The sequence below is a fragment of the Akebia trifoliata genome, chromosome 16 (genome assembly GCF_017979445.1).
Source record: "Akebia trifoliata isolate Shusen 1 chromosome 16, ASM1797944v1, whole genome shotgun sequence".
NCBI classification, from domain to species: domain Eukaryota; kingdom Viridiplantae; phylum Streptophyta; class Magnoliopsida; order Ranunculales; family Lardizabalaceae; genus Akebia; species Akebia trifoliata.
In genome coordinates, this window is record NC_141390.1 from 28,688,574 (window position 1) to 28,702,778 (window position 14,205).

Consider the following 14,205-nt stretch of genomic DNA (forward strand, 5'->3'; position numbering starts at 1 on the left):
GAGTGGTTCGGTAGCCCTAAAGTTTGTCAAGTTTGGTGTCAAACATTTTTTGTAAATCACTTTTGATGGGGTTAGAAGTTTTGGAATAGGCTGATTTTTTCTGAGAATGATCTCTACGGTGAAGAGATCATCCTCACAAATCAGCTCATTTTGAAACTTCTAACCCTAGTTTACAAGTTAAAGAATTGTGGACCGTCCCATTTTTGTAATCACTTTTGATGGGGTTAGAAGTTTTGGAATAGGCTGATTTTTGGTGAGAATGATCTCCTCATCATAGAGATCATCCTCACAAAAAATCAACTCATTCCAAAGCTTTTAACCCATATTTTGAAAAATGTTTGGCACCAAACTTGGCAAACTTTAGGGTTGTTGAACCGTCCCCTATATATATATATATATGGGTCCCGTTCAGCAACAAACATTTTGGCAAAACATTTTTCAAAACATGAGTTAGAGGTTTTGGAATGGGCTGATTTTTGGTGAGGTTGATCTCTACGGTGAGGAGATCATCCTCACCAAAAATCAGCCCATTCCAAAACTTCTAGCCCCAGTTTACAAGTTGAAAAATCGTGGACCGTCCATTTTTTGTAAACCATTTTTGATGGGGTTAGAAGTTTTGGAATGGGCTGATTTTTGGTAATAATTATCTCCTCACCGTAGAGATCATCCTCACCAAAAATCAGCCCATACCAAAATCTCTAACCCATGTTTTGCCAAAATGCTTGTCAAAATGTTTGTTGCTGAACATTTCCCTATATATATATATATATATATATATATATATATATATAGGGAGAGGTTCAGTAGCCCTAATGTTTGCCAAACATTTTTCAAAAACATGGGTTAGAAGCTTTGAAATGAGCTGATTTTTGGTGAGGATGATATATCCTCATCATAGAGATCATTCTCATAAAAAATCAGCTCATTTCAAAGCTTCTAACCCCATTAAAAGTGATTTACAAAAATTGGACAATTCACAATTCTTCAACTTGTAAACTAGGGTTAGATGTTTCAAAATGAGCTGATTTTTGGTGAGGATGATCTCTTCACTGTAAAGAACATCCTCACAAAAAATCAGCATATTCCAAAACTTTTACCGCATCAAAAGTGATTTACAAAAAAATTTGACACAATATTTGACAAACTTTAGGGCTGCCAAACCGCTCCCTATATATCTATATATATATATATATATATATATATATATATATATATATATATATATGGGAGGCGTTCGGCACCATCTCTTTTAACAAAGAAGCTTCATCGTTGGATTTAGAGGAATTGGACGGTCGAGATTGAATTAAATAGCATATACGTTTAACTTATGGATTTATGGGCTTTTTACAGCGCCATCCCTCATTTTTGGGCTTATTAGTGCCACCTTCCTGGCACAATTACAACCTGAGAGTGAAAAAGAACAGAGAGTTCTCATCTCGTTCTCTCTAACAGTTGAAACCCTCACTCTTTCCTTCTCTCTCGCTCGAGCGCCATCTCTTTGAAACCCTCTCTCTCTCTCTCGCTCCGCTGAAACCCTTGAACCTCACACACACACACTCTCTCTCTCTCGTTGAAACCCTCGAGCACGAACGACTACTATAATAGCAGCTGTGATGGAGATTTTGAAGATTGATCAAGTTTTGAAATTATTGAAATTTTCTTGAGTGGTTGGAGATCTAGGATTTCTGCAGATCCATAGTTTCCTTTCATAGATTTCAACTAAACAAATTGTGTTCCTCTATTTCATTGTGTTGGGGGTGTACGGGAGCGTGTGTAAGAGGGGGGCATCGTATTATCACGACTCTATAACTAAATATTATTTGAAATTATATGTATATATATATATATATATATATATATATATGTTTAAAACCCATAAATTTCTTAGCTCAATCTTTTAATTATTCCCTATAATTTTTTTTTTTGTAAGATTAGGTTTACCTCTTGACCAAAAATGGACATCTCTTTTGGTTGATGAATTAATGATCAAATTCTGATTTTATCCAAAATTTTATTCAAAAGCTAAATTACTAAATTAAAATTTCACTAGTAGTTCATCGACAAAAAGGACCATTGACTTTTGGTCAATAGGTAAACCTAATCTTATATTTTTTGGGAAAAAAAAATTGGTCCTAGAAAAATTAATTTGGAATTTGACAAATCCCGGATCGACCAATCACACAAAATTTCATGTATTGAGGATATCCCCAATTTACAAAAGTACCCCATGATGGGTGTCGTACAATTTATCAATTGAGATTCAGTGAGATCTTGTTATTGACTGTCCTATGAGAGAAAAGATTCTTACATTTTGTGGTGGGGCATAGTTTGAAAATTAAATTGACGGTTTGTTTGATTGCATATGAAAAATAGGTGGGAAACTCATTTTTTAATGGAAAAAAAAACATTTTCCATGTGTATGATTAGTTTTTGCCATGAAAAATGATTTTTCACCCTCTTCCATAAATCTAGTGTTTGTTTGACATCATTTTCTCGTCTATTCCCATAGGAAATTGAAATCTCACCCCAATCATGAAATCCTAATGCCTTCTACTTTTTTTTCAACAGTATCACCATAATCACAATCACCACCATCATCGTTGTCGTTATCGACGCCATCTCTGATCACCATCTCTCTCTTTTTGTTCTTCTTCCTCCTCCTCTTTTATTTTTTTCTCTCAAATATTTTCTAAACACAATCAAATAATTGAATATTTGTCCACATATCCATTTTCCAATTCATTTTTTCTATGCTTTTTAAAATCTATGAAAAATTACTTTTCACCACGGCCTGAAAAATGAGTCAAGAATCAAAACCACCAAATATTTATGAGAAACATTTTTCTTATTAAGGGTGTTGGTCTCAAATGGATTCCCAAATTGACAATCGAACACCTAGCCCTCTAGATTTCATGGCAAAACTCCGATACTTTTTTTTTTTAATACTTTTTTTAAAGGTTTTTATTCAAGGTTTTGTAAATGGACAACAATTGAACTCTCACCCAACCCTTAAATTTAAAATTAAAATCTAACGGTGAAAAATAATTTTCTATGTATATATATATATATATATATATATGGAGGCGCATCCAACGACGAAATCTTACGGTCGTTTGATCTGAAACTTTTCAGAGAGAGATAGAGGGAGAGAGTTTTAGTTCTGTGTTGTGAGGGAGAAAGAGAGAGAGATGGCTTTTTATAAAACTTTTTGAGAGTTGAATATTCGAGAGAGAGAGAGAGAGTTCGATGGGTTTTAATTGGGTTTTTGTGAGGGAGAGAGACGTTTGAAGAAGAGAAGGAGAGAAAGTTGAGGGATTTAAAACATAATAAAATGTTTTTAGAGGGAGCGTTAGTTAATTAGCAAAAATTTTAACTTTAAAATTGGTTAGAGTCTCCGAACCGTTGGATTCGTTTCTATCCAATGGCCATAAAAACTAGGCAAGAAAGTGGGTAGAGTTTAGAGCCGCTTAACCACTCCCATATATATATAGGGAGCGGTTCAACAATCCTAAAGTTGCCAAACATTTTTCAAAACATGGGTTAGAAGTTTTGAAATGAGCTCATCCTCACCAAAAATCAGCCTATTCCAAGACTTCTAACCCCATCAAAAGTTATTTACAAAAATTGGATGGTCCACGATTATTTAATTTGTAAATTAGGGTTAGAAATTTCAAAATGAACTAATTTTTTGAGAGGATGATCTCTTCACCGTAGAGATCATCCTCACAAAAAATCAGCTCATTCCAAAGCTTCTAACCCATGTTTTGAAAAATGTTTGGCACAATGTTTGGCAAACTTTAAGGCCGTTGAACCGTTCCCATATATATATATGGGTCCCTATCCGTGGCCAACAGTTTGGCAAACATTTTGGCAAACACTTTTTCAAAACATGGGTTAGAGGTCTTGGAATGGGCTGATTTTTGGTGAGGATGATCTCTACGGTGAGGAGATCATCCTCACCAAAAATCAGCTCATTCCAAAACTTCTAGCCCCATTTTACAAGTTGAAAAATCGTGAACCGTCCATTTTTTGTAACCATTTTTGATGAGGTTAGAAGTTTTGGAATGGGCTGATTTTTGGTGATGATGATCTCCTCACCATAGAGATCATCCTCACCAAAAATCAGCCCATTCCTAGACCTCTAACCCATGTTTTGAAAAATGTGTTTGCCAAAATGTTTGCCAAACTGTTGGCCATTGATCGCTACCCTATATATATATATATAAGAATTGGGTAGCGTTCAATGGCCAACTTTTTGGCAAACATTTTTCAAAACATGAGTTAGAAGTTTTGGAATGGGCTGATTTTTGGTGAGGATGATCTCTATGGTGAGGAGATCATCATCACCAAAAATCAGCCCATTCCAAAACTTCTAACCCATGTTTACAAGTTGAAAAATCGTGGACCGTCCATTTTTTGTAAACTATTTTTGATGGGGTTAGAAGTTTTGGAATGGACTGATTTTTGGTGATGATGATCTCCTCACCGTAGAGATCATCCTCACCAAAAATCAACCCATTCCAAAACTTCTAACTCATGTTTTGAAAAATGTTTTGCCAAAAAGTTTACTATTGAACGTGACCCATAAGAATTAGGATCCGTATACTCATAAAGCTATAATGTGTTTTGTCTTATATGGACAAAAGTGTTTGGAATGGGCTGATTTTTTGTGAGGATGATCTCTATGGTGAGGAGATCATCTTTGACAAAAATCAGCCCATTATGAAACTTCTAGCCCCATGTTTACAAGTTGAAAAATTTTAGACCATCCTATTTTTGTAAATCAATTTTGATGGGGTTAAAAGTTTTGGAATAGAATGATTTTTTGCAAGGATGATTCTCACCACAGAGATCATCCTCCCCAAAAAATCAGCTAATTCCGAACCTTTTTGCCTATATAAGACAAAAATATTGTAGCTTTATAAGTAGCTTTATGTGTCTACGGAACCCGACCCTATATATATATATATATGGGAAATGTTCAACACCCTAAGTTTTACCACACTTTAACAAACGTTTTTTGTCCTACATGGGTTAGAAATTTTGGAATGGGCGGATTTTTGGTGAGGATGATCTCTATGATTAGAAGATCATCCTCCCCAAAAATCAACTCATTCCGAAATGTTTAGCCACATGTCTGCACGTTGAAAAATCGTGGACCGTCAATTTTTTGTAAACCATTTTTGATGGGATTAGAAGTTTTGGAATGAGCTGATTTTTGGTGAGGATGATCTCCTCACCATAGAGATCATCCTCACCAAAAATCAGCCCATTCCAAAACTTTTAACCCATGTAAGACAAAACACGTTTGTTAAAGTGTATGATAAAGCTTAGGGTGCTGAACTGGACCCTATATATATATATGGGAAATGTTCAGCAACAAACATTTTGGCAAACATTTTTCAAAACATGGGTTAGAGGTTTTGGAATGGGCTGATTTTTTGTGAGGATGATCTCTACGGTGAGGAGATCATCATCACCAAAAATCAGCCAATTCCAAAACTTCTAACCCCATCAAAAATGGTTTACAAAAAATGGACGATCCACGATTTTTCAACTTGTAAACTGGGGCTAGAAGTTTTGGAATGGGCTGATTTTTGGTGAGGATGATCTCCTCACCGTAGAGATCATCCTCACCAAAAATCAGCCCATTCCAAAATCTCTAACCCATGTTTTGAAAAATGTTTGTTGCTGAACGGGACCTATATATATATATATACATATATATGGGTCCCGTTCGCCACCCTTAGTTTTACCACACACTTTAACAAACGCGTTTTGTCTTACATGGGTTAGAAGTTTCGGAATGAGCTGATTTTTGGTGAGGATAATCTCTATGGTGAGGAGATCATCCTCACCAAAAATCAGCTCATTCCAAAACTTCTAACCCCATCAAAATGATTTAAAAAATGGACGGTCCACGATTTTTTAACGTGTAAACATGGGGCTAAACATTTCGGAATGGGCTGATTTTGGGGAGGATGATCTTCTAATCATAGAGATCATCCTCACCAAAAATCAGCTCATTCCAAAACTTCTAACCCATGTAGGACAAAAAACGTTTGTTAAAGTGTGTGGTAAAACTTAGGGTGCTGAACATTTCCCCATATATATACATATACATATATGGGAGCGGTTCGGCGGCCCTAACATTTACCCAACATCTTACCAAGTTTTCTATACCGTTTGATGTGGCGAGATCTTACGGATGAGATTTACTCAGACAACTGTAAAGCATTTTTTTACTTTTTACTTTAAAAAGATCGAAATTAATAACAAAACCCTTTAAAAAGTTTACTTTTTACCAACCCCCTTATCTCTTTTACCTCCACACACATTGAATTTCTCTCACATTCACTCTCTCTCGTCTGATCGTCTTCTACAAAACATCGCAGATCTCGCTCTCTCATCTTCTATAGAACACAACAGATTCTCTTTCGAAACTCTTGTGTGAAGATCACTTTCTATGGAAGAACCAAATTTTGTCTCAATAAAAGAAGTTCTCTTGAAAGTCTCTGCGATTTCTCACTCGAAGGCATCGACCAACGCATTGGTAGAAGATCTCTCTCTTATTCTGCAGGTATCTTCTTAACCTTAACTTTCTCTCGAAACTCCCTCTCATGCGAACTCTAATCGAAGCTCCATGTATCTCTCTCTCTCACACTCTCTCTAAACCCTAACCCTTTCTTTCTCTCTCTCCCACTCTCTGAACCCTAACCGTAAATCTAGATCAGATATAATGTCGAGTTGAAGATGCTTTTCTTCATTGTTTTGAAGGTGTGAAGAAGAAGAATGAAATGTTTAGTTCAAGTACTTCTCATTGGTTTTTCTTCATTCTTCTTCACTGGTTTCTGTCATTTATGTTTCTAAATACAAAGTTAAGAGAAGGGAACAACTGCTCAATGCAAGGCTTTTGATTTCATAAGTATGCATTACCTATTATTTGTGATGTAAGGTGGGGTGTACTGGCAACCCAAATTGTAGATTGTGTATGGATTCCACAATTGCTATACTAGTTCCTATTTTACACATTTTGCATCTTGTAACTCTATCTGAAATTAACGTTCTTTGTCTTCTGCAGATGCAAAGCGATAAATTTACAAGAGGCTCAATGATACCTCTATCTAGGTTGACATGAAGCTATGGCCTTTCAAAATCATTCTAAGCCCTGGCATAAACCCATGATTGTGGTCAACTACAAAGGTGAGGAGAAGGAGAAGCAGTTTGCAGTTGAAGAGATGTCCTCCATGGTTCAACTCTCAGCGTTAGGTTACAAGGATGTTGGTGTCATTGTTGGCCTCAATGTTATGCGATTCATTAACAAACATTGTGATATTGATTACAATCTATTACAGTAATTATTCAATTTTTTTATTGAGAAATTTGTCATCATCATCATGGGTTCAAGTTCATTTGTTTAACGGTGTTTTTTGAATCAATTTGCAGCATCCACATTATGTAAATTAGATAGAGGAAGTACTTTAATTTACGACCTTACTTTTGAGATAGGTTACCACTTGGTGGGAGTTTTGAGAGACTTGGTACCTCATTGCCAGGAGCAAGTCTATGACTGTTTTGCACTTGTAAGAGATGCAAGTATGCAAATATTGATTGGACAAACAATGGCGATGCCTTTTATACCCCTTTAAATGTTGAAACCGATGCCAATATTAAAATTAATTCAGATTGAAGGAATGTTTATATATAAAAAAAAAATTATGACACTAGAGATGAGGAAAATGCTTTTTAACAATACAATTTGTATGGTTCTTTTTAACATCAAAATTATGACACTTGAGGTAGATCTTGTTGATCTTTGTAGTTTCCAGATATTTTTTTAAATTCCCCATGGTTCTTTGGTCTTTTCCCTTGCTTCTAAAAGGGTGCAATGATTCTGAGGAAGAATCTCTTCTATGTACAATTTTACTGTTAGCGCCCCCAATGTGGCCTAACTTTAAAGACGTGTTTTTTGAAGAGTTTGTTTTTAGATAGGACTCGATGTGTTACAGTTATTGCTCACTTTCTGTGTGGTTGGTCAGCTCAACCACCTTTGTTTCAGTTGTAGTCCATCTTTCTTATTAATAAATTTATACTTATCAAAAAAATAAAATTCAATAGGACCAAGCATTTCTAAACGATATGACCACCAACAATCCCAAGATACACCTGAAAAAGAGAACGACAAGTGTGATCACCATCACCACAGTCTTGGCGTTTTGGATGCCTCAGATAAGAGACATACACAATTATTTTTCTATATAATTGACTTTCAAAATAAAACCCCTAAAAATTCGGGTAATTTCAAATAAAGTGTGGTCACGATGCAATATTTCTACCTTTTCTAAGGGGATTTCAATTAAAAGTTACCCGCACATAAATATCACTAACAACAAAAAGGCAAAAAGGTTTAGTAGCTGTCTGGACAAGAGAAACAAGTCTGTATACATGGTGCTGTATCAGAAAGATTACAAATGTCAGAAGCTAAAAGGACTACAAATGTCAAAAAATTGGCAAGATTACGAATTTGAGTAAAATTTACATTGAATCCAATTGATGATTCCCAAAACAAATGGCCCAAATTTACAATAATTGGTCAATCAATCCAAAAAGGATGAATCACATAGATGACCCAAGCAATCAATCAACCCTCCTGGCTATCATTCACGGCAATGTTAGAAGCCATTCATGCACGTTGTCTTTCTTCAAGTATCTACATTGAAAAGGAAATCATAAATATTCATTAAGGATCTCAAATTCTGTATGACAAACTATAGTCCATGTTCTATTCAGTAAAATCATAATTAATTGAGAAGTAAATATCCAGATGTATAATAAAAATTATGGCTAAACGACAATACTAACTTAGTTTTAAACTAATTTATAAGCTGTTATTGAAGGAAATATTTTCATAAGCACAAGTTAGACTAAAGCCTCAACTAGTATTTGATGAGATGTATTAGTATAAGCATATGACTACACCACAACTTCACAAATGGGAAGAAGACAACTTAGGTAACATAAAACAATCATGAAATCTAGTAGGTCATTAACTAGCAAGGCAAAAATCTTAGGAAGATTATTAATCTTGACCAATGTAAACAGGGCAGCAATAAAAAAAAAAAACATATCAAATGTGCATGCAGCCACATGAATTGCTTTTCCTCATTAAACCTAAAACTCTATTAGGCTAATTACTTAATTTCTTTTCCCAAATTTACCAACAACATTAATTTGAATCTATCTTTTTTAAGTTTCATTCTCCACATATCTGAACATCATTTAAGCATGTCATAGGTGTATAGTCCTCAGTTGTAACTTCAATCTATTTGAAAGGGCGAACACAACCCATAAGAAAAATCACTTGACTTGTCGGAAACTTTTGGATAGTTAGTAACAGTTATTGATGTTCCAAAAGGAAAAAAAAAAAAAAAACACATCTATAGATCAAATAATTGCAATCACCAAATCAGAAAAAATAAGAGATCTTCCCAGCTGGTACATTTCACATAGTGTGACATAATTAATGTCTGGAAGATATCCATGGATCATTCCATAATTACCAAGTAAATGCTTTGTCCAAAAGCTACACATTCTAAAGATTAGTGTACCCAAGATCAAGAATATTATAATCATCACTATAAACTTGTATCTGCCACATTTCAATGCCCACACATCTATTCATCATAAAGTTCAAATTTCACAAAAAATTGCTAATCAGAATAGAGATAAAGTCCTAACAAAAATGCTTTAATACATGTAGAATATCACAATCCTTCAGTATAGGTTGGTTATCTGCTAATCAGAGTGAGTTAAAAAAAAAAACCCCTTAAAAAAAAAGAGATAGAAGTGTGTTGGAGTTGAGGCAGATAGAGAGAAGGTTAGGGTTTATAGAGTGGGAAAGAGAAGGGTTAAGAGTTGAGACTGCGAGAGTTAGGGTTAAGAAGATATCTGTAGAGTAAGAGAGAGATCTTCTACCATTGCGTTGGTTGATGCCTTCGAGTGAGAAATCACAGAAACTTTCGAGAGAACTTTTTCGATTTAGACAAAATTTGGCTCTTCCATTGAAAGTGATCTTCACGCAAGAGTTTCAAAAGAGAATCTGTTGTGTTCTATAGCAGATGAGAGAGCGAGATCTGCGATGTTTTGTAGAAGACGATCAGACGAGAGAGAGTGAATGTGAGAAATTCAATGTGTGTGGAGGTAAAAGAGAGAAGGGGGTTGGTAAAAAGTAAACTTTTTAAAGGGTTTTGTTATTAATTTCGATCTTTTTAAAGTAAAAAGTAAAAAAATGCTTTACAGTTGTCTGAGTAAATCTCATCCGTAAGATCTCGCCACATCAAACGGTATAGAAAACTTGGTAAGATGTTGGGTAAATGTTAGGGCCGCCGAACCGCTCCCTACATATATATACATATAGGGAAATGTTCACCTCCCTAAGTTTTACCACACACTTTAACAAACGTTTTTTGTCCTACATGGGTTAGAAGTTTTGGAATGAGCTGATTTTTGGTGAGGATGATCTCTATGATTAGAAGATCATCCTCCCCAAAAATCAGCCCATTCCGAAATGTTTAGCCCCATGTTTACACGTTGAAAAATCGTGGACCGTCCATTTTTTGTAAATCAATTTTGATGGGGTTAGAAGTTTTGGAATGAGCTGATTTTTGGTGAGGATGATCTCCTCACCATAGAGATCATCCTCACCAAAAATCAGCTCATTCCGAAACTTCTAACCCATGCAAGACAAAACGCGTTTGTTAAAGTGTGTGTGGTAAAACTAAGGGTGCCGAACGGGACCCATACATATATATATATATATATATACATATACATATATATATATATAGGGTCACGTTATTACGACCCCCTTTTGGACCCCCTTTGCGACACACCTTTTTGTCTTATATGGGCAAAAATGTTTGGAATGGGCTGATTTTTTGTGAGGATGATCTCTATGGTGAGGGGATCATCCTGGCAAAAAAATCATCCCATTCCAAAACTTCTAACCCCATCAAAATTGATTTACAAAAATTGGACGGTCTATAATTTTTCAACAAAAATCGGACGGTCTAGAAGTTTTGGAATGGGATGATTTTTTGCCAGGATGATCCCCTCACCATAGAGATCATCCTCACAAAAAATCAGCCCATTCCAAACATTTTTGCCCATATAAGACAAAAAGGTGTGTCGCAAAGGGGGTCCAAAAGGGGGTCGTAATAACATGACCCATATATATATATATATGTGTGTGTGTGTGTGTGTCAGGTTCAAGGGCCATATGAGAAAACATATGTAAAAACTTTCGTTTTTATTAAAATTTTAAAATATGGGTTAGAAATTTTGGATTGAGCTGATTTTTTGTGAGGATGATCTCTATGATGGGAAGATCATAAAAAAATAAAAAAAAATCAGCCCAATCTGAAACTTCTAACCCCATTAAAAGTGATTTAGAATGTGGACCGTCAATTTTTTACTAATTTTTATCACTAATTTGTAAATCACTTTTAATGGATTTAGAAGTTTCTTATTGAGCTGATTTTTTGTGAGGATGATCTTTTCATCATAGTGACCATCCTTGCAAAAAATCAGCTCAATCCAAAATCTCTAACTCTTATTTTGAGAAACGAAAGTTTTTCCATATGTTTTCTCATATGGCCCTTGAACCGCCCCTATATATAGGGTCCGGTTCAGCAACAAACATTTTGACAAACATTTTGGCAAATTTTTTTTCAAAACATGGGTTAGAGGTTTTGGAATGGGCTGATTTTTGGTGAGGATGATCTCTACGGTGAGGAGATCATCCTCACCAAAAATCAGCCTATTCCAAAACTTCTAGCCCAGTTTACAAGTTGAAAAATTGTAGACCGTCCACTTTTTGTAAACCATTTTTGATGGGGTTAGAAGTTTTGGAATGAGCTGATTTTTGGTGATGATGATCTCCTCACCATAGAGATCATCCTCACCAAAAATCAGCCCAATCCAAAACCTCTAACCCATGTTTTGCCAAAATGTTTGCTGCTGAACATTTCCCATATATATATATATATATATATATAGGGTCTGGTTCAAAGGACAACCATTTCTACACACATATAGACAACGTGTTTTGTCTTATATGGGTAAAAATGTTTGGAATGGACTGATTTTTGTGAGGATGATCTCTGTGATGAGGAGATCATGCTTGCCAAAAATCAGCTCATTATGAAACTTCTAGACCGTCCAATTTTTGTTGAAAAATTATAGACCGTCTAATTTTTGTAAATCAATTTTGATGGGGTTACAAGTTTTGGAATGGGATGATTTTTTGCCAGGATGATCCCCTCATCATAGAGATCATCCTCACAAAAAATCAGTCCATTCCAAACATTTTTGTCCATATAAGACAAAACACGTTGTCTATATCTGTGTAGAAATGGTTGTCCTTTGAACCTGACCCATATATATATATATATATTATGTATGGGTCGGGGTCCTGCAACACACATTGCGACACACATATAGACAACGTGTTTTGTCTTATATGGGCAAAAATGTTTGGAATGGGCTGATTTTTTGTGAGGATGATCTCTGTGATGAGGGGATCATCCTGGCAAAAAATCATCCCATTCCAAAACTTGTAACCCCATCAAAATTGATTTACAAAAATTGGATGGTCTATAATTTTTCAACAAAAATTGGACGGTCTAGAAATTTCATAATGAGCTGATTTTTGGCAAGGATGATCTCCTCACCACAGAGATCATCCTCACAAAAAATCAGCCCATTCCAAACATTTTTGCCCATATAAGACAAAACACGTTGTCTATATGTGTGTTGAAATGGTTGTCGTTTGAACCTGACCCTATATATATATATAGGGTCCCGTTCGCCACCCTTAGTTTTACCACACACTTTAACAAACGCGTTTTGTCTTACATGGGTTAGAAGTTTCGGAATGAGCTGATTTTTGGTGAGGATGATCTCTATGGTGAGGAGATCATCCTCACCAAAAATCAGCTCATTCCAAAACTTTTAACCCCATCAAAATTGATTTACAAAAAATGGACGGTCCACGATTTTTCAACGTGTAAACATGGGGCTAAACATTTCGGAATGGGCTGATTTTTGGGGAGGATGATCTTCTAATCATAGAGATCATCCTCACCAAAAATCAACTCATTTCAAAACTTCTAACCCATGTAAGACAAAAAACGTTTGTTAAAGTGTGTGGTAAAACTTAGGGTGCTGAACATTTCCCATATATATATATATAGACAACGTGTTTTGTCTTATATGGGCAAAAATGTTTGGAATGGGTTGATTTTTTGTGAGGACGATCTCCTCACCAGAGATCATCCTTGCCAAAAATCAGCTCATTATGAAATTTCTAGACCGTCTAATTTTTGTTGAAAAATTATAGACCGTCCAATTTTTTTAAATCAATTTTGATGGGGTTACAAGTTTTGGAATGGGATGATTTTTTGCCAGGATGATCCCCTCATCACAGAGATCATCCTCACAAAAAATCAGTCCATTCCAAACATTTTTTTCCATATAAGATAAAACACGTTGTCTATATGTGTGTAGAAATGGTTGTCCTTTGAACCTGACCCATATATATATATATATAGGGTCCCGTTCGGCACCCTAAGTTTTACCACACACTTTAACAAATGCGTTTTGTCCTACATGGGTTAGAAGTTTCGGAATGAGCTGATTTTTGGTGAGGATGATCTCTATGGTGAGGAGATCATCCTCACCAAAAATCAGCTCATTCCAAAACTTCTAACCCCATCAAAAATGATTTACAAAAAATGGACGGTCCACGATTTTTCAACTTGTAAACATGGGGCTAAACATTTCGGAATGGGCTGATTTTTGGGGAGGATGATCTTCTAATCATAGAGATCATCCTCACCAAAAATCAGCCCATTCCAAAACTTCTAACCCATGTAGGACAAAAAACGTTTGTTAAAGTGTGTGGTAAAACTTAGGGTGCTGAACATTTCCCATATATATATGGGTCCCGTTCGCCACCCTTAGTTTTACCACACACTTTAACAAACGCGTTTTGTCTTACATGGGTTAGAAGTTTCGGAATGAGCTGATTTTTGGTGAGGATGATCTTTATGGTGAGGAGATCATCCTCACCAAAAATCAGCTCATTCCAAAACTTCTAGCCCCATCAAAATTGATTTACAAAAAATGGACGGTCCACGATTTTTC

General features: G+C 35.5%; 1 long non-coding RNA gene across 1 annotated transcript; it reads right to left on the bottom strand.

The window, feature by feature from the left end:
- Nucleotides 1–8,421: 8,421 nt before the first annotated feature.
- Nucleotides 8,422–10,110, bottom strand: LOC147383297 (uncharacterized). The gene is made up of 2 exons (XR_015173855.1): nucleotides 9,976–10,110; nucleotides 8,422–8,710 (listed from the first exon to the last, which is right to left on the bottom strand). It is a non-coding gene; the product is annotated as an uncharacterized LOC147383297 (long non-coding RNA).
- Between the last annotated feature and the right edge of the window lie 4,095 nt (nucleotides 10,111–14,205).